At 54.7% G+C, this 19137-nt stretch overlaps 1 protein-coding gene across 3 annotated transcripts in view; it reads right to left on the minus strand.

Annotated features, from left to right (window-relative positions):
- NOS1 (nitric oxide synthase 1) overlaps positions 1-15508 on the minus strand; it is a gene marked incomplete at its 3' end in the record, with an annotated part of 153740 nt that extends 138232 nt beyond the window's left edge. For all 3 annotated transcript variants that reach the window (XM_081285810.1, XM_081285811.1, XM_081285816.1), the window contains exon 1: positions 15216-15508. The remainder of the gene's footprint in view (positions 1-15215) is intronic.
- Positions 15509-19137: the final 3629 nt, after the last annotated feature.

The following is a 19137-nucleotide window of genomic DNA, read 5'->3' on the forward strand; positions in this document are numbered from 1 at the left end:
CCACCACGATGGCTGCCAGGCCCCCTTGACCCAGAGCCACCCTATTTTGCAGACTTCATCTGTCTCCCTTCGCCCCGTGGCCACCTCTCCATTCTCCAGCTGTTTCCTGTAGAATTAAGGCCACCTGCTAGAAGAGACCCTGAGAGACACTGGGGCTGCCAGAAGCAGAGGTGCATGGAACAGATTCTCCCTCACGGACTCTGTATGAAATCCACCCAGTGAACTCATGGCCTCCAGATCTCCGAGAGAAGAAAGCTCTGCTGAATGAAGCTCTGCTGAATGAGCCGCCTCCTTTAGTAATGTGTCGTGGCAGCTGCTGTAGCCTAGATCCCGAATGTCCCCCAAAGGCCCGTGTGTTAGAAGCTTGGTCCCCAGGGTTGTACTATGGGGAGGCAGTGGGCCTTTAAGAGGCGGGGCCTAATGGGACACCTTTAGGTCATTGGGGATTGTGGGACCAGGGCCCCTCCTTGCTCTTTTGCTTCCTGGCAATGAGATAAGGAGGAGTGTCACCCTCTCCTCTCCATGATGTATTGCCTCACTTTAGGCTCAAAGCAAAGGGGGTCAATCAACCATGGACTGACCCCCCCCCCAAAACTGGGAACCAAAATAAGTCTTCTCTTTATAAGTTGATTATCTCAGGTATTTTGTTATAGTGACGGAAACCTGGCTAACACAGCAGTCCTAGGAAATGAACATGCCTCTCATCCAAGTTGGTTGATACCCCGCACTCCCACCACAAGGTGGACTTCCACTGTCCCTCACATTTCAGAAGGGAGCCCCCAAATCACATTCATGTGCCTGGTGTCCCACAGTACACCTGAGCTTCTGAAAGGATGGCTTGGAATGTTCCAGGCAGGACCCGCCTCAGTACAGCAGGACTGCCTCCTGCCTGCCTTTGTGCTTGTTCAATCTGTGTCCCTGTGGGTGGACAGAAGAATGAGAACAGTGTCCCCTAAAAAGGCTCTATTCAACATGAGCTGATTGTTCAAACAGCCCTGGGGTGGCAGCTGGGCCCCAGGAGGGGCCTTGGCTGAAGGCACCCATTTCAGTGGGTTTGTGGCTTTGTGTGGGAGGACACCTCCATCAGACTGTCAGTAGGGTCCTTCTCTGCCCATCAAAGTCATGGTGGAGAAAACCCACAATTGCAGGCTGCTTTCCAGGGGACAAAGGCATCAAGCCATCAATTATAGATGTCCCCATGGCTAACTGGTTTCCCCTGTTTGTCGACAGTCTCAGAATTCTAGGAATGAGACCAACCATCTAATTATGGGACACCCATGTGTTTCTGGCCGTGGCCGAGAACACAGAGATGAAACACCATCAACACCAGCACATGGGTACGAAGACTTCAGTTAATGATATTGAGCTATATTGGGGGTTTTGATAAGAAGTATATTGTAGGCATTCTTGCTGTACACATACACACACTCAGTGACTGAGATCATGTAATTTTTTTTGGTACCGGGGATTGATCTCAGGGGCACTTGACCACTGAGCCCCATCCCCAGCCCTATTTTGTATTTTATTTAGAGACAGGGTCTCACTGAGCTGCTTAGGGCCTCGCTTTTGCTGAGGCTGGCTTTGAACTCACGATCCTCCTGCCTCAGCCTCCCAAGCCACTGGGATGACTGGTGTGCGCCATTGCATCCAGTTTGAGACCATGGTATGAGATTATGGATGTGTTAATTTGCTTGAATATAATTTCACTTGTTATATGTCAAAGCCATCATGTTGCATATCTTTTATATATATAACTATTAAAAATCAATGCATACACGGGAAACACAGGAATGGTCCAAACAGTGTTGTTGTTGGTGGTTTTTATCAATTCACAAGCTAGTGAGAGCATTTTCTTGCTTGCCCATAGAGATACTTTCAAATCTTTTCATCTCTGGTGCCCTCAGATTTCCCGAATCCAAGATCACTAAAATGCTTGTATGGTTTGGATCTAGGAATATCCCCCCTCCCCCACAAAGCTCATATTTTGTAAGCATGAGTTCTAATGCAGCGGGGTTCAGAGGTGGGGTTCTCTGACCTCATCCACTTGCTGGGTCAATCCATTGGTAGCCGAACCAGGTGGGGCGTGGCTGGAGGAAGCAGGTCACAGGGGTGTGGTGGCCTTGGATTGAATTTTTTCCAGCCCTCCCCCACCCCATCCTCAGTTTCTGGCTGCCCTGAGCTGAGCATCCTTCCTCTGTCACACACACCCTTCTGCCGTGATGTTCTGCGTCACCTGGGTCCCAGAGCAATGGAGTCAGCTGGTCACAGACTGAGACGTCTGCAACTGTGAGCCCAGAATAAACTTTTCCTCCTTTCAAGTTGTTCTTATAGGTATTTTGGTTATAGCAGTGAAAAACTAATAAATTGCTAATGTGAGCAACTTCATAACTTAGACTTCAGTCCTAAAAGAAGTCTGCGCCCGGGCCATGGTGGTCTGCCAACCTCCTGAGGTGGTGAGCGCAGTTCAGGGGGTGGGTGTGTGTTTCTGCTGTTATCAGACTCACGGGGGCCCCCTGAGCATAAAGGGGTTTTCTGGTAAGAATATCTGAGCAGGCTGCTCATGCCCAGGGTTCAAGCCAAGGGACCCACCAGTGACTGAGTCCTACTGTGTGCAAGTCACTGAGCTCTGCCACTTGGCTGTCCCACAGCTGGCCGAGGACTGGGATTTCAGCTCAGGTCTACCCGATCCCAAGCTGGTCCCACCCTGGCACCGTGTCATCTATGAGAATGGAGTGGGGTAACCGAGGGAGGAAATGCACCCTGGTCCCTGGTCCAAGCACTCAGCAAGCTAGGCACTGAGGTGACAGAGTCCATGGGAGGATCCCTCAGGTACACAGAGCAGCCCACCCACACTCAGTTGTGGCTTGCTGGACAAAGTCCCCATGTCCCCCTCAGAAGAGTGGGCTTTGCTGCCTTCTGTGTTCCCACGGATGCCTCTTGTCCCTTGTGCTCTACTGCATGCTACCATAGGGCCAGGGAGCCATTGCAAGCCCGGGTCTTGGGGACATGTGCTGTTCTGGCTCTGCCACTTATCAGCTATGTGACCTTGAAATGTCCACTTAACCCCCAGGAGCCTCAATTTCTACATGTATAGAAATGAAGCTAATGGCACCTATAATTTGCATGCCAGGCGATGATGTCTCCTGCTTGTTCTTTCTACTACCAGAGGCATCCTCCTCTTTCTCCATCCGAGTCTTATTCTCCTACCAGTAAGAACCCAATAAACCGGGCGATGATTAATGCGCCGGAGTCCTGGCGCAATTAGCCATGCGCATGCGCACCCGCCCCTTGCCCCCGACTCCAAGCTCCTGGGAGGCGGTGATTTTTCAACTTCACATCCCCAGCACCTACCATTGTCACTGGAGCATAATATGTCCTTAGGAAATGTTTGTTGCTGAATAATAAATACAAAGAAGGGCCAACTTACCCTGTGGATGCTAAGCAGCTGAAATGCAGAGCCCCCAAAACATTCCAGAAGTACGAGTTTTAGGAAGAATCAGAGACTTTTTTTTTTCTTTTGTGAAGTGCTGGGAATTAAACCCAGGGTGCTCTACCACTAAGCCACATTCCCAGTCCACTTTTATTTCACTTTCATGGTACAAGGGGCTGAACCCAGGGGTGCTCTACCACAGAGCTACATCTCCCACCATTTTTATTTTATTTTATTTTATTGAGACCTGTTTCAAAAGTTGCTGAGGGTCTAGCTAGCTTCCTGAGGCTAATCTTGAACTTGCCATCCTCCTGCCTCAGCCTCCTGAGTCGCTGGGATCACAGGCATATGTCACTGTGCCCAGCTCCACGATTCATGTTCTGATGCATGTATCCACTACACCAGGGATAAAAAGGTCATACACCACCCATCCTTCCAACCATTAACCTTTTGCTTGCCTATGTATCCATCCCATCCTTCCAGTTATTTATCTAACATTTCATCTACCAATCAAGCCACCCATCCCTTAATACATCTAGCTACACAAATGCCAATCACAAGCATCTTTATGGAACATTTCAACTTCTAGGCACTGCGCTGGGCTATCACTGAATAACCCATGGACCCCACCTTTAAGAGATTTGCATCCTACATGAGTGAGTCAATAAGGAATCTCCAGGTGAGGAGAGGGAGGAGTACAAGAGGCTGTGATTCAGAAGGGTTGGAAAGGCTGCTGGGAGAGGTGCTGCAGATAGATTCATGGGCCAAGGCAGGAGAGATGGTTGGGAAAGCTTCACGGGCCAGAAGAGCCCCGGCCGAGAGCAGCTCCTACAGAGCAAGGAGAGGAGACGCCTGCTGATCTGGAAAATGCCAGTGCCTCTCTGGAGCCGGATCATGCAAGGTTAAGCTGGAAGGGAAGCGACTTGGCCAGAGTCCAGGGAACAATTGCAAAGAGACTCAGGTTGAGTTTGAATTTGAACTTGGTCCCAAGGGACTGGGCCGTCCTGGATTGCTATTGAGGAGTTTTGATTAAAGAGAGGGGACTTTAGGAAGATCTCTTTCCCAGGAAATGGGTTCTCTTTTGGAACTAAGAACAGCCCCAGGAGGGAAGCTTCCAACTTGGGAACAGGAGCCAATAGCCCTCTGCCTGCTGCCTCTGGTCTTGCTGTCCCCTTTCCTGGGACCACATTTCACCTGTTTGAAGACCTAGCCGTGTTGATGGCAGGAGAGCTAATGCTTCAGACCAAGGCTGATCTTCTCCCCGAGGAAGCTGGCTAGAAGCTCTAATGGGAAGTTCAGATCCCAAGAGCAGGAGAGAGTTCCTGTGGGACATGATTCTGGGTGACAGTGTCCCCTTGGGCTGTGCCTTGGCCTCTCATTGGGGGATGGTCTGCATCATATCATTCCCACTTCCCTCTCTGGCCATGAGAGAGGCCGGAAGTTCATTTCCCAAACAGAGGCTAGGGTCTAGCTAACTTGCGGAGGCTGACCTTGAACTTGTGATCCTCCTGCCTCAGCCTCCTGAGTCCCAGGGATCAGAGGCATGTGTCACTGAACCCACACGATATCCCCAGGGCAGAGCGCAGACTTACTGCTCACCTACTATGGGCTTTTAGGAGAAGTCAAAGCAGGTTCCTGCTTTCTAAGGGCTTATCATTATATTAGGTGGGCGGGATCCACCCAAGCAAAGATCCCGTTGTCAACATCGACAAGGCAAAGAATGGGGAGTGGGAACAAGTGCAGCCCTGACATCTCCCCTGAAATGGTGTGGGTGTCAAAATACACTGCCTGTAAGAGGTGGAATAAGAAATAAAAGTGTGTTATGGCATCTCTTAAAGTTGCTACAGTAACCAATGCGGGACTAAAAATAGAACCAGATCTAGATTGAGAGAACAGGGCAAGAAATATCAATAGATAAGGTCTTAGGTCTGTACCTCAATAAATAGCGAGGGTAAATGTGGTACCCAGAGATGGAGAGATAATGCAAAGGAAGCAGATAGAGGCTTAAGAATGAGAGCCCCTGGGACACGGGATAAAAGCAGGAAGGGGTGGGCAGCGAGCTGTTTCCTATTGCAAAGATTTTTCTCTCAATGGATTCCTTTTTCACTGAGTGCCTGTTTGTACCTAAAAGAAGTGAACAAAGATAGATAAATCTGTTCTGTTGGATGAAGTCAAGAACAGAGTGAATGTGTGGGGCAGGCAGTTAGCACGTTCGATCTGGAGTAAGGAGTCTGAGAATGTATTTCAGAGGGACTTGAATTTGGGTGGGAAAAAGTGACGTCTTCATTTTGTACTAAGCTCTACCTGAAATCTAGCATTCGCTGCTACTGCCAAGAGCCCCAAAGCCACGGTGCTGTCTGTTGTCAGCAACCGTGATGATATCCCCAATGGGAGTCCTAAGTATTTTCAAATCACCTTCTAGTTGTTGCCAATATCTCGAAATATTTATGCTCAGCCTTATTTTCAAAGTATAATATTTCTCAGGCTCACGGCTGGCTCTTATAATTAATGTATTAACAACAAGACACAGAACCATATCACAGGAAATGACCATCTCCCGTCAGCTTCTTTCAAATAAACACTCAACGACGATATTTCAAGACAGTTGGTTCCCTTGCGATCCTGGGTGTTCTATTTTATGCATGTAAAACATTATTCTGAGACAGGGTCGGTGGGCTTCCCCCAGACTGTCCAGGGCTCTGTGGCCCCCCACAGAGGGTTGAGGCCCCCACGTGTTGAAGTCCTCATGGGCCGAGGGAAGCGGGGACACGGAAGGGTGGAGAGGCAGATAGAAAGAAATCTGGCGGAGCCAGGATGGTCCAAACCATGCAGCAGCCGCAGCCATGGGTTTATTTACTGCGACCTCATAAGTTTTGCCACCTGCCAATCAGCTTTGACAATGGCCAGAGGAGGGGACTCCTGCTATTTTTTCCCTTTTAGTCTAGGAAACATCGCCCAGATGTGCTCAGGGACCGGTCAGGCCCTGCAGCAGGCAAGGCGAGCTGGGTCAGAGGGGGGGCTGCCTGACTCTGCCACCCCGGTGCCTGGACTCACCCATCCGCTGCCAAGTGCGGTGGAAGGTCTCAGGCTCGCTGGACAGATGAAGCAACCCAGGATCAGACGAGCCAAGGGAAGCCACGTCGCGGTCTCTGCCTGCTTGGGAAAAGCAGCTGAGGTTTCCTCCTGCTCAGCTGCCTGTGGATTCCTTCCTCATGGCGGATGGCAGCCCAGGGACTGGGAGGTCAGAGAGCTTCAAGGCAGTTCCTTGGGCGTTGCCTTGAAGTTCAAACCCGCCTAGTTTCTCCTAGGAACTTTGTTTAGATTCTTCTTTCTGCTTTCAGCCTTTGGGACCCTCCCAGCTTGGAACCCGAATGCGCCCACACCTCTTTGTTATCCTCCCTCATTCGAATCCATGCTCCCCACCAGTGCAAGAGACACTTGAACTTGAATTTGTCCGGTTGCGATTCCCACCCCGAGGGGTGCCGGCATCCTTTTCCGGTTAACTGATACCTCTCTTATCACTAAGCCCCACTACGGGTGCCCGTTCTGCATTGTGACAGTGACTCTGCGGAGCCACCTCACTGTCACTACTACACAAGAGCAAGGACAGACTGGGAATGAAGCACAGAAACTGTCCTCCGTGAGCCCGGGTAAAGACCCCAGGAGGGCACGCCACGCCGTGTGAGCAGAGGATTTCCACCAGCACAGGCATAGAGAGCGGCCGAAAACCAAGTCACCCCTGTGGGAGAATCAAAAGAATTTTCTGGAAGCCAAAGAAATCTGTGCTAATGAAGCTCTTAAAGAGAAAGAGAGATGCTCTCGGCCGCACGGCCCACTCTTACTCCCTGAGTGGCAATGCTGTCTCGCTCAGCAAGAGGTCAGGCCTCCCATCCCGCCCCCACGTTTTGAATGTGGATTTACCGGTGGTGCAATTGCGATTGTGTTGAGTGTGTGGATTTAGTGTGGCTCCCCAGCCGTCGGTGAGACAGAAGAGTGAAGAATCTATGCCTGTTTTCGTGCTGGGACATGTTTCAACAACATCAGGATAGAAATATTTCATGGCAGTACTGGAGGGGGGTGGCGTGGGCACAGATGCCCTTTAAAAGCATTCCGTGCTGAGACACTGAGGTGTGGGTCACATCCACTGTACAAACACTCCTGGTCATTTGGAGATACAGTTCCAAATGCTTAGCCTGGCCCAGGTCTCTTGCTGGTCTCTGTGGTCAGATCCTCTGCTTTGGCTAGAGGGGTTAATAGAATGTCCTTCAAGTGGCCTTAACAGTGTCCAGCAATACTGCCCCAGAGGGTAGGGTTGATGCATGCCAGATGCTCCAACCATCACCTAAAGCCTTGGTGGGTGCCTGGGAAATGATGTACCTATGAAATTACCATCAGCTGGGGTGCAATCCCGGGGGTCCGAGGGAGGTCCAATGGCCTCTCCTGGGGCCCCTTCTCTGCATCTTACAGCCTGTTCATGGGGGCAGAAAGGAAATTGAGGTACAGGAGTTAGCCAGAGTGGAGGGGCATCTTGAAAGGAGCTTGGGGGCACTCCAGATTACCGTGGGAGAGAATATTCTGGGGATTATGGAATACACTGGCTTGAGGGTAAGGTCCAGCTCTGTGTGACCTTGGACAAGCTATTAACCACTCTGAGTCTCTGGTTCCTGGTAGTTCAACAAGACAAAGGGCCATTCCAGCCCCAGCCACTGCATGGAGCAGATGGGAGGGGTGAGGGGGTCGGGTGTGGCAGGTGGGAGGTCAGCAACCCCAGGACTGCAGTCATATTGCCAGGGGAATAGTGATGAGCTGCCGCTGAATAGTTGCTCAAAGAGCCCGCAAAGTAGGAAAGACAGACAGGAAGAGAAAGACAAGCAGAGTAACTCTGTCCCCTCCCTAGACCAAACTCAGGGGCAGTCCCCAAGAGATTTCCTCCCATCTCCACACACAGACTCCTGGACCTGATTTGGTGGTGGCTGAGGACGCAGCAGAGATGCTGGAAGAGTCCTATGCCAGCCTCATGGGAGAAGAGGGAGTGTCCAGGGGGGGGGGCCATAGCACAGAGTGCTTGGAGCAAGGGATGCCCATGTTGGGCTGGGCTGGGCTGGGCTCCCTAAGTTTTCCCCAGAGACATACGCTCCAGGTGGGCTCCCCTCGACTGCATCCGTCACTCCCCAGTGGAGGAGAAGATGGGAGAAGCTCTTTTAAGGCAGCAGGATGTGACAACGTGGTGGTCTGGGAGGTAGGGGACATGGCGTGCCTTTCTGTGGTCTCAGAGCCGGCATGGCAGGAGGAGTGTGAATGGGCAAGGCAGGTGGGGAACAGGGGCTGGATGGAGACGTGCAGGGTGGGTCCCTGGGCAATGGACACAGCAATGGTGGATGCATACGTGGCCAATGGGTGAGAGGATGGACAGAGGATGCCGGACAGGTGGATGGATGAAGATGGGTATTTGTCAGCCCTCCTTAGGAAGGCCTGAGGGCAAGGTGGCTCGCCTCTGGGGACCTTGAGTTTGTCGAGGTTCCCATATTCCCAGAACTGATGAGAGGCTCAGTGTGTCTCTACCACAGTAATCTGGGTACGTGGCTGCAGGGGTGCCCATGTGACCAGCCACCTAAACACTGGGCATGTGGAGTCTATTACGAACTTTCCATTCACACCTGGTGTCACAATTTGTTGCACCAGGAATTAAGTGTGCCCTGTGTGACTCCACTCAGAGAATCCTGAGACGCTGGCTCCTGGTTTCCTCTGGACTTGACCCCATCTCCTCTCTCATTTGGTGATTTTGCTTTGTATCCTTCATATCCTACAATCCAGCCATGGGCATGAGGACAGGCTGGATCCCATGAGTCCTAGAGAAGCTTCAAACTGGGGGGGGGTCTTGGGGACTCTAACCACAGAGAGATGGATGGATGGACACGTGAATCAATCAGGGATGTTTGAATGACAACTGATACATGGACAAGTAGGTGGATGGGTGGGGAGAGAGATGAATGAGCAGGTGGATGGATAGAAGGGATGACTGACAGGAAGGATGGGTGGGTGGATGGGTGGATGGAAGGCTGAATAGATATGTGAATGGGTAGATGGATGAAAGACTAGGTAGGTATGTGGACAGATGGCTGAAAAACTGGCTGGTGGATGGATGGAAGGATAATGATGGATGGATAATAAATGGATGATTGATGGATGAATGATGGATGGATGGATGGATGGATGGTGATGAATGGATGATGGATAGATGGATGATGGATGGATGGATGGATGGATGGTGATGAATGTATGATGGATAGATGGATGATGGATGGATGGATGGATGGATGGATGGTGATGAATGGATGATGGATAGATGGATGATTGATGGATGGATGGATGATGGATGGATGGATGGATGGATGATGGATGGATGGATGATGGATGGATGGAAGGATAATGATGGATGGATAATAAATGGATGATTGATGGATGAATGATGATGGATGGATGGATGGATGGATGGATGATGGATGGATGGAAGGATAATGATGGATAGATAATAAATGGATGATTGATGGATGAATGATGATGGATGGATGGATGGATGGATGATGGATGATTGATGGATGGATGGATGGATGGATGGATGATGGATAGATGGATGATGGATGGATGGATGATGGATGGATGGATGCAATGATGGATGGATGGATGGATGAGGAGATGGTGGATGGGTAGATGTGTGTGTGTGTGTGTGTGTGTGTGTGTGTATAAGGAGACAAGAGAGGGTGGTTTAAATCTTTCAGATGCTTTAAATACCACAGATTTTAATGGCCGCAGTACTTCATCAAAGACTCAAGACTTCCTATGGCCAATGTTCTCATTGGGAATGAGTCCATGTATGGAAGATTTGCTTGGCAGGCTCAGAATGTCCTGTAGTCACCCCTGATTGCATATTCCTGGGGGCATCTGGAGAACCACCACCATGCCCCAGGTGTCCATGATGAACAGGAAGGTTGTCTGGGGCACCAGCTCATGGTGGAGGGCGGAATGGGCAGAACGGGTGCCTCCTGAATCTGTGGGACTTGCTGTCAGCAACACTGCTGGCCTCTTTAGGGGACCGGCTCTGTTTTCTCTACCTTGAGGTCTGACTCTGTGAGGCTGAGAATTTTCTTCCTAATCGAAAAGCAATTTTAAAGATGCACTTGGCGGGTGGGGGATGTGTGAGTGTTTACAGCCTCATTTATTCCTAATGAAGTAGAAGGGAAGTGGAAGCCAAGGGAGGAGGGATGGGATAAAAAAAGAACCCGGGAAAGTAGTGGAAGAACCCGAAGGAGAAGAGAGGGAGATGGTGAGCATCCGTGGGCCTGGGCGAGGCGTCTCATTACGTGCGTAAGCGCTTGAGTGAGAACAAGTACAGAAAAGAGCAGCGCAGCTGGGCTTTGGCCCAAGCCCAGCTCCTGTGCTGCGGCTGCTCCCGGCTGTCCCTCTCTGAGTCTGAGGGGCTCAGTTTCCAGGTGTCTATGGGAGGAGCCACCTCGTGGGTCTGCTGGGAGGTCCAGGGGCATCCAGGGGGGACGTACAACGCAGGGGGCAGGGTGGCCAGGTCATCCTGAACAGGTCCCAGGGAGGGGAGGGGGCTCTCTGTCAAAGATTCCGGAGTTTGGGGAGGATGTGTGGACACACGGACACACAGGCACGCGGCCTCCCGGTTTCGAACACACACGACCCTCACACTCGTACCCTTGCACATCCTTACACACGTGCTCACCCTCACACGTCAGCGGACCTCCTGACACACCCCGCCTGTTCTACAGACTCTAAATACACACGCTCACACACCGTCTCCAAGTCCCCGATCACACGTGCCCTTAAACACATCCTTGTACAAAAACAAATCCCCACACACCTCTCCTCGGACGCCCACGTGCACAGGGACTCTCAGACCCAGATCTCCCAAGTGTACACCTTCACACTCACGTGCACATACCCCCACATTCTTTAGATGTCCCCCACACCCCCCTACACAGACCGCTCACACAGCCACACCCCCAAACCCTCCAAACTCCCTCGCGCCCATGCGCGCCTGTGCGCACCGGTGCCCGCCGTCACACTGCGCACACCCACACGCCCACACTCTGCGCACTTCAGTTAGACCGCCCCAGGTTGCCCAGCCTCCCTTCCCAGCAGAGCCCTGGCAGGAAGCAGCCTGCTCTAGCCACGTCCCTACCAACCCCACAGCCCTGCCCCAGGCCCTGCCCACCAATGTTCAGACACAGTGACCGCCTCCACGCCTGGGCGCTCTCAGCGTCCTGCCTGGGCCCTGGCCCTCTTTCTCCCCCTGCCCTTGGCGTCAGATGGCCCCTCCTTGAACTTCATGCTCCAGAGGACAGGGACCCTTTCTCTCTGATTCGTGCCGCACCCTCCGAGCCCAGCACAGGGCTGGAGTTCAAGAAACCTTGCTGAATGACGGTGGACGAGGGCGTGGGTTTGGAGATGGTCTCAGAATGGGTTCTGGGCTTGGGGTGAGGTGAGGGACAGGATGGGCCTGGAGCTGGCCCCTCTCAGCCCATTCCAGGGCCACGGGCCTCTTGCTCTCCGCTGAGCCCAGCCCACTGAGCCCCGCACAGCCTTGCCCCGAAGCACTGACACCTGTGTGCGGGGCTCAGGTCTGTTGGGTCCAGGAGCTAGACCCCACCTGGCAGCCCTATTTCTGCCTCCTGCCCTGGAGCCCTGGGGTTCAGCAGGGAAGAACCCCATCTTCCCTAGATGCACAGGTCCCCTGTGACCCGACCCTGCCTGGGCCCACTGCCCTCTGATTCATCCCAGGAACTGGGCGGTGCCACTTACCCCCCAGTCCTACCAGTCTCCCAGAAGGGAGGCCTGACTACATCCACAGCCTCCAGCAAGGGACACAGAGGCTCCAGGGGGGAAGGGTTAGCCGTCAACTGCGGCAAGGGCGGCCTAGGATCTGAACCCAGGCCCCAGATGCCACGATTCCCCTCTGGGACTGGTGCCCCCTTCTGGGCTCACTTAGCCGTTTGCAGTTTATCCTCATCTGTCCTCTTGCCTCATCTGTCACCACCACGGGCAGCCCAGTGGATGACCTGAGAACCTCGCCCAGGTGTGCTTAGCCAGGCCAGGACACCATGCTCCAGATACTGAGCATGGCTGGCCTGGGGAATGACACCCCCACAGCACCCCAGCCCCACAACTGAGTGGGCTGAGCTAATGATTGACACATGGCATGCTGACCAGACCTGCCCTGACCTCTGGGGGAAGTGACACTGACAGGTGTCCCCCTGCTCAGAGCCCCACGGGTGCTGAACCCCTTCTGCCCCCGTACTCCCCTTCCATTCAGACCTCTCCCCTGGTGCCTGGACGGTGCCGGCATCTAGTCGGAGCTTAGCGCACGTTTGCTGAATGGGTTCGAGAGGGGTACCTGAGTGACACCCATCTTCCTCTGACCTGCCCTTCTCAGTTCCCACCCAGGTCTCCTTCATGGCCACCTTGTTCATCACCTGCCAGATGTCCTTACGGGGCACATCCCCCTCGGCTGCTCTGACTTCATACCACAGCGCTTTGTCAGCTGCCCAATAACCTCAGGGGGTCAGCAGGGAACCCAACCCTCAAGATCCTGGGTAATGGGGTGAGACCCCACCTCGGGCTCAGCTTCGAGCCCTTCCCACAAATTTGTTTGGACCCGAATCTCTGTGCCTGCAAAGACCAAGGAGCCCTGTGCTGTCTTTGTGTTTTCCTGGCCCCTTCATGCAGGGCACACCCTCCCTGTGCCACCACACCCAGACCCGTGTGTAGAAAAGGGCACCTCTGCAGGGCTGTCCCTAGGGTTGAAAGCAGGGGCTTAGGGGTCCTGAAGGCTGCGGGGAGGTGGGCCACTCTCCTGTCTCAGTTCTCCCAGGTGTGAAAGCAGGAAAGCTCCAGGCACGCAGCTGAGAGTCACGCAAGGTGACCAAGGTGAGCTAAGCCAGTGCCTGGTCATGGCAAACAGGAAGGAGTAGCTTCTCCTGTTTATCAATGACCTGAGCAGGCACCTCAGGCACACTGGGTGACCAATCACCAATATGACCCCACTGCCTACTGGAAAAAGTCCAATGGTGAAGTCCATCCTGTCCCCATCTGGTGCCGATGGTTCCCAGGGACCCAACCAGGACGGCCATCACTGGCTTCAGCCCAAGTCACCAATTCCGGGGGACCCTGGGGACATGCTGAGTGGTGTTGCCAAGCGAGGTCCCCATTCTTTGCTCAAAGGAACCCACAAAGAGACCTCAATGTCCCTCTGCTTGTTAAGTAGCTGGCGTCTTCTAAGCCCAAGCCCCGGGTGCCCCGATGGCGGGGGGAAACAGGAAGAGGGGACACTTCTGGCGTCCAGGCTCCCGATGGCAGCCAGAGCAGAGCGGGGCTCAGAGGCTGCCCCATAAGTCCCGGGGCGAGGGGGGACCCAGGAGCGAGGGAAGCTGTGGGGAGACCCCAGCGGCGTCTTGATGGGTCTTTTAGGAGTGAGTGGCTCAACCTGAGGTCCACTCCCACATGTCCAGTGCTGGCCCAGGTCCCGGCCGGGAGCAGCCGTCGCTGAACTGACCGGGGGTTTCAGGCAGCAGCTGGGCTTCTGTCGGGGCTGCCCCTCCACTGGCCTCCCACCCTGATACGGTGCCAGAGACCCGGCCAGCGTGGCCTTGGCGAGGCAGGAAAGCAGCCCAGGGACAGAGCCAGTTAAGGGACACCCGCGGGACTGTGCAGTGCACTCACGAGGGAGCTCGTGGGGCGCCCCCCTCGGAAACACTGACCCCCCACGTAGACGGAGCCGGAAGGGGCAGCCACATACCCACTCTGTGCCCAGGTGCTGGCCGCTGCCTGGTGGTGGCCGCTGCACCCTGCGCTGGTGCATGCACAGAACAGACCCCTAGCCGTGCCCTGCAGGATGCGAGGCTCTCAGCCGTGGCCTTGCGTCCTCCTTGGCCCATGCACGTGGGCAGATGCCCCACAGGCGGGTCACTGGTGGTCACTACCTCCCCCCATACCCGCCTCCACCACAAGCAGAGACCACCAGGGGCTTCCACCCGGGGCCCTTCCATGGACACGGGGACTTCTCCCAGCCAGGAGCCAAGTTCACAGCCAGCTCAGGGACAGTCCTGTGTCACTCACTTCTCTCCATGACAACCCCGGCTGCCCCAAGCCTGTCCCTCAGGCAGCAGCCACCCCTCCTTTATCCCCCCTGGGGCTGACCCCCCGGCTGCCAGGAGGTGGCTCAGCCCTGCAGCCCTGGCCAGTCTGGGGCTGAACCAGTGGCCCCTGAAGCATCCCTGGGTCCTGGGCCAGGGCCCAGGACACGTGGCCCTGCAAAGCCTGTGGCCTCCCCCTGAGCGGTGGCCCTCAGTGCTGCAGCCTCTCCGGGCTGCTCCTCGCGGGGGTCCTCTGCCTGGCCCCAGGGGACCACCCACAGCATGACTCTGGAGCTGGTGGCCTACAGGGACGCGACCTCAGATGCCCACACAGGGCGACGCAGACAACCGGCTCCACCGGGGACCGCGGGAGACTTAGGGTCCTGGAACCTCAGTCCTGCAGAGGTCCCTCATCGCCCACCACGTCCCCTCCAGACGCTGTGTGGGGCTGGCCCCTGCAGCTGTGTGACCTGAGAGGAAGGACACTGACCGGCTCGGGTCCCCTCCGGGGAAGGCCGGGGTGCAGGGGTCAGAGATGCTGGAGGCCCTCAAAGGCCCCAGGAGGAGAGGCTGCGGGAGGAGCCCCCCCTTGCTGGCCTCCTGTCCGGGAGCAGGGCCCCCCGGGTACTCACCGGCTCCGAGAGGCCTGGCCGGGCCTGGCGCGTCCCCCTCAGTCGGTGCTCCCCATCTGGAGAAGCCAGCGGCACTAATCAGCTGCCTGGCGTGGTGCGGCCGAGTGACTGGGGCTTAATTGACACCAGGTGGCCCCTCCCCAGGGGCAGGCTGGGAGGCGGCCCTGCGGGGCTGGGAGGCCAAGCCCTGGGCAGGGGGGCCGCACCCAGCCAGTGGCTCAGGCCTCCGGGGAGACAGGGTGCTGCGCCACCGGCGGGCCCCTCCTCTGCGGCAGGCGCCTTGCTCCCTGGGTTCCCTAGGCTCTGACCTTCCTTCATTCCAGAGGCAGCAGCAGCGGCCACCTCCTGCCCAGAAGGCGGGCAGCTCAGGTTTCCCCCCAGCTGGCTGGGGCAGCCTGAGGTGAGGGCACAGGTCTGCAGTGTCCTCCTCATTCCTGCTGGATCCTGACACTGGCCCACAGCCCACGGACTTTAATTGAACAGTTACTATGTTCCAGGTCCTGCCTGGTGCCCATTTGGATCACACAGACCCCAAGAGGAGGGGATTGATTAACTCTACTTTGCAGATGGAGAGAGGCTCAGAGAAGTTAAGCTTCTTCCCCAAGGTCACACAGCCAGAGAGTCAGGACATCAGGTCAGGGATTGTCATCATCACCTGCAAAGTAGATAATAGCATCCGAATTTCTTAGATAAGAACCTTAAGGCTCAGGGGGAGGAAGCTGGTCTGAGCCAAGTATGGGATTAGGAAGTGCCACTAGGTGTGTTGGGCCAGGTTGGCACTATTGAAACCCAGGTCTTGTCTCCTGGCCCCCCTGTGTCCCTGCTAATATTAGGGTTCTGGGTTTGAACCAAAGCTTGCAGTTTAGGAAAAAGAACACCAAGCATGGAGTCAGGAAATCTGTGAGGAATCTGCTGTGTGCCCTTGAGGAAGTTACTCTCCCTCTCTGGGCTTTGCTTCTGCTGTAAATAACAAATGGAATGCTATGTGGGAAAGGTCTTGTGACTGGGATTCACAGGGCAGTGTTGGGGCATGCCTAGGCGGCTTCCACTGACCCTGCCCCTTGCCCTCACTGCTGGAGAGCAGGACCCGATGGTGGAGTCGGACATTTCAGAACATTCTGGGGTCTAATCTGCAGTGAGGTTCATGGGCTCTTCTCCATGGGACTTGTGGGACCCCTGGCAGGCAGCTCCTGGCTCAGAGGTCACACGGGTTCTGAGAACACACAGACCCAGCTTCCCATCCGGATTCTGTGCTCACCAGCTCCGCGTCCTTCCAAGTGGCCCTGCCTCCTGGGTCTCCGCCTGTCGTCTTTAACACACGCTCGAAAGCATCGCCCCCTGCCCTGGCCCTGCAGGAGTCATAATTGAGATAATGCCCCGCACTGGCCTCTAGGTAGCATTTATTGAGCACCTACTGTGTGTGGATCAGGGGACCAGGAATACAATGATGGACAAAATCGTCCCTCACACCCCTGTGATGGAGACAGACAGACAGACACACCCCCCCACAAGTCTGTGCGGCCCCGTCCACTTGGAAGCACCATGTTTCAGTAATCAGCTGTGACAGCCAGTAGCAATAATAATCATTCTAGCACTGTTTTCAGGTGGGACAGGCGTCCCCCAGACGTGGTGTGTCTTGGTTTCTTCATTGGTAGAATGATGCGCCCGCCTGCCGTGGTCTGCCCCTGGGGGAACTCCGACGTGGAGCGTGGGATTCCAGAATGTTCTTAGGTCTAATCCTCAGTGAGGCTCACGGCTCCTTTTGGCCGTCTCGCGGGCTCTTTGGCAGGCGGCTGGCGCCCGGCGCCCGTCCAGGCCCCACGTGGGTGGGAGGCTGAGCCGTGAGTCAGCGGTCAGCTGGCTGCTGTCAACGCAGAGCGCCCGGAGCCAGGCCTGGGGCAGGTGCCTGGGGCACTGACCGAGGCTTCGGAATGACAAGGGGTGCCTTGTGCTGAGCTCAGGGGACTGCACCCTGGGACTGCTGGTGGGCGTCACCGAGAATGCTCTAGAATATTCCAAGAATCATGGAGAAGGAAGGAACAAGCCCCCAGTGGTCTCAGAGTCCCATGGGGATACTCTGAAGAGAGATCCAGAAATCAGGAGAGAATTCAAAACCTGGAGCTGCTTCTGCCCCCTCCTGATCTCATTTTGACCTCTCTTCTCCTGGAAGCTTTTCCTGGTCCATCCCCCAACCCAGGCAGGTGCTTGCCCCGAGCCCCCAGGCCTGGCCTTCCCCCGCCCCAGCGCCCGGCCACCTGCCCGCCCAGCCCACCGCCTCCCAAGCCTGAGCCCTGCTTCCCACGTTCCTGGCCACGGGGACCCAGGGCACCGTGTATGTCCCACATTAATAAATGGACCCATGGGAAGTGTGACTCTCCCTGTTCTGGCTTCAAGCATCTGAGACTTGAACAACCACAGGTGGCCCCGCCAAGGTATCCTCCCCTGAGCACCTACTACGTGCCAGGCAGTGTCCTAGGCACCGGGGAGACAGCACAATCCTGTCTCCATGAAGTCTGCGATCTCGTGATTGTCGGCTTGACGACGGACGTGATTTTCAAGGTGTTACTTGTTAATAACAGTAGTAGCCGCAGGGTGTCAAGTGGCACCTTTATGCTCCACCCACTGGAGGCCAGCAGACCCTCCCCCACTCAGCTGGATGTCCCCACAATGTCTCTAGACATTGCAGCAGGTCCCCGGTAACAAATCACAGTGGCATATTTAAGCATCTTTATTTACTTGATTTATTTTATTTACTTTATTTATTGATTTGTTTATATATTTACTCATTTACTTGATTTATTTGAGAACGATTCCAGGAGGCAGCAAAGCCCAGAGAGGTAGAGCAATGTGCTCAAGGTCACACAGCAAGCTCTCGAGGGAGAGCTGCTATTTGCATTTCATGGAGGAGGACACAGAGAAGCCCAGTCATTTGGTTAGGCTTGACCTGTGCCCCAGAAAGGCTGGGACACAGCCCAGTGCCGGGTTTCTGTTCTCGCGACTAAAAGGCTCAGGGGTCACTCTAGTTAAACTGGGCTAACTGGGCTGCACGAAATAGCCACACAAGAGACACAAATACCTTTTTCTTTGGGGTTGCTGTGACGGCTCCTCTGACCTTAAGGGTCCGCAGAAAGAGACAGAGCGAGAGCACGCGCTGACCCCTTTTATTGAGGAGAAGCTATTCAAATGAGGCAAGGGGTCAGGTTTCAGGGGCTGAGTCTGTCTTCATGATGTCCACTGTCAGCAGGTTGACTGACACCTGGGTAGGCCACACCCAAGGGCACAGTAAGAGGAGGGGACACACACAAGGCACTTCCATGGAAGATTCTACCCTAAACCGGGCAAGGGGTTATATTACAAAGGAACAGGTGAGCATAGCTTCACCCATGGGGCTGTAACAAGACTCACCCATTTCTGTGACTGAGCGCCTCAGCACCCAGCTGGGGAGTGTAACTCAGTCACCCGTGAGGTTGGCCTCCCACAGCCCAGGGCCAGCTGCAGAGACCAAGCCTGGTGCAGCGGGTGAGTCACCTGCATCCTCACTGATTTCACAGTTCCAGTCTGAGGCCTCCTCCAGAGCACGAGGACCAGCACACAGTAGGCCCTCCAGCGCAGCGCAGAGCAGTAACATGCACAACAAGCTGCAGACACCAATGTCCATTTTTTAGAAGGTGAAAAGGGCCCAAGACCCCAGGACATTGCCAACGCTCATGTTAAAACCATTCTGAGCGGGTTGGCCGTGTTTCTGGACCTCACTGAAGTCCGGGTGGTTTCCCACGGACATCTCAACTCCAACCAGGCCGCAGGGACGGTGGCTCCTGTCCTGAGCACTGCAGCTGCAGAGGTTTTAGAAGGTGTCTCTGAGTCCCTGGCTCCAGGGTGACAGCTCTGTACTGTCATTTTTTCACAACTCTTCTCTCCATGG

Source organism: Spermophilus citellus (assembly GCF_964194105.1).
Source record: "Spermophilus citellus genome assembly, chromosome: 3".
In the NCBI taxonomy this organism is placed as follows: domain Eukaryota; kingdom Metazoa; phylum Chordata; class Mammalia; order Rodentia; family Sciuridae; genus Spermophilus; species Spermophilus citellus.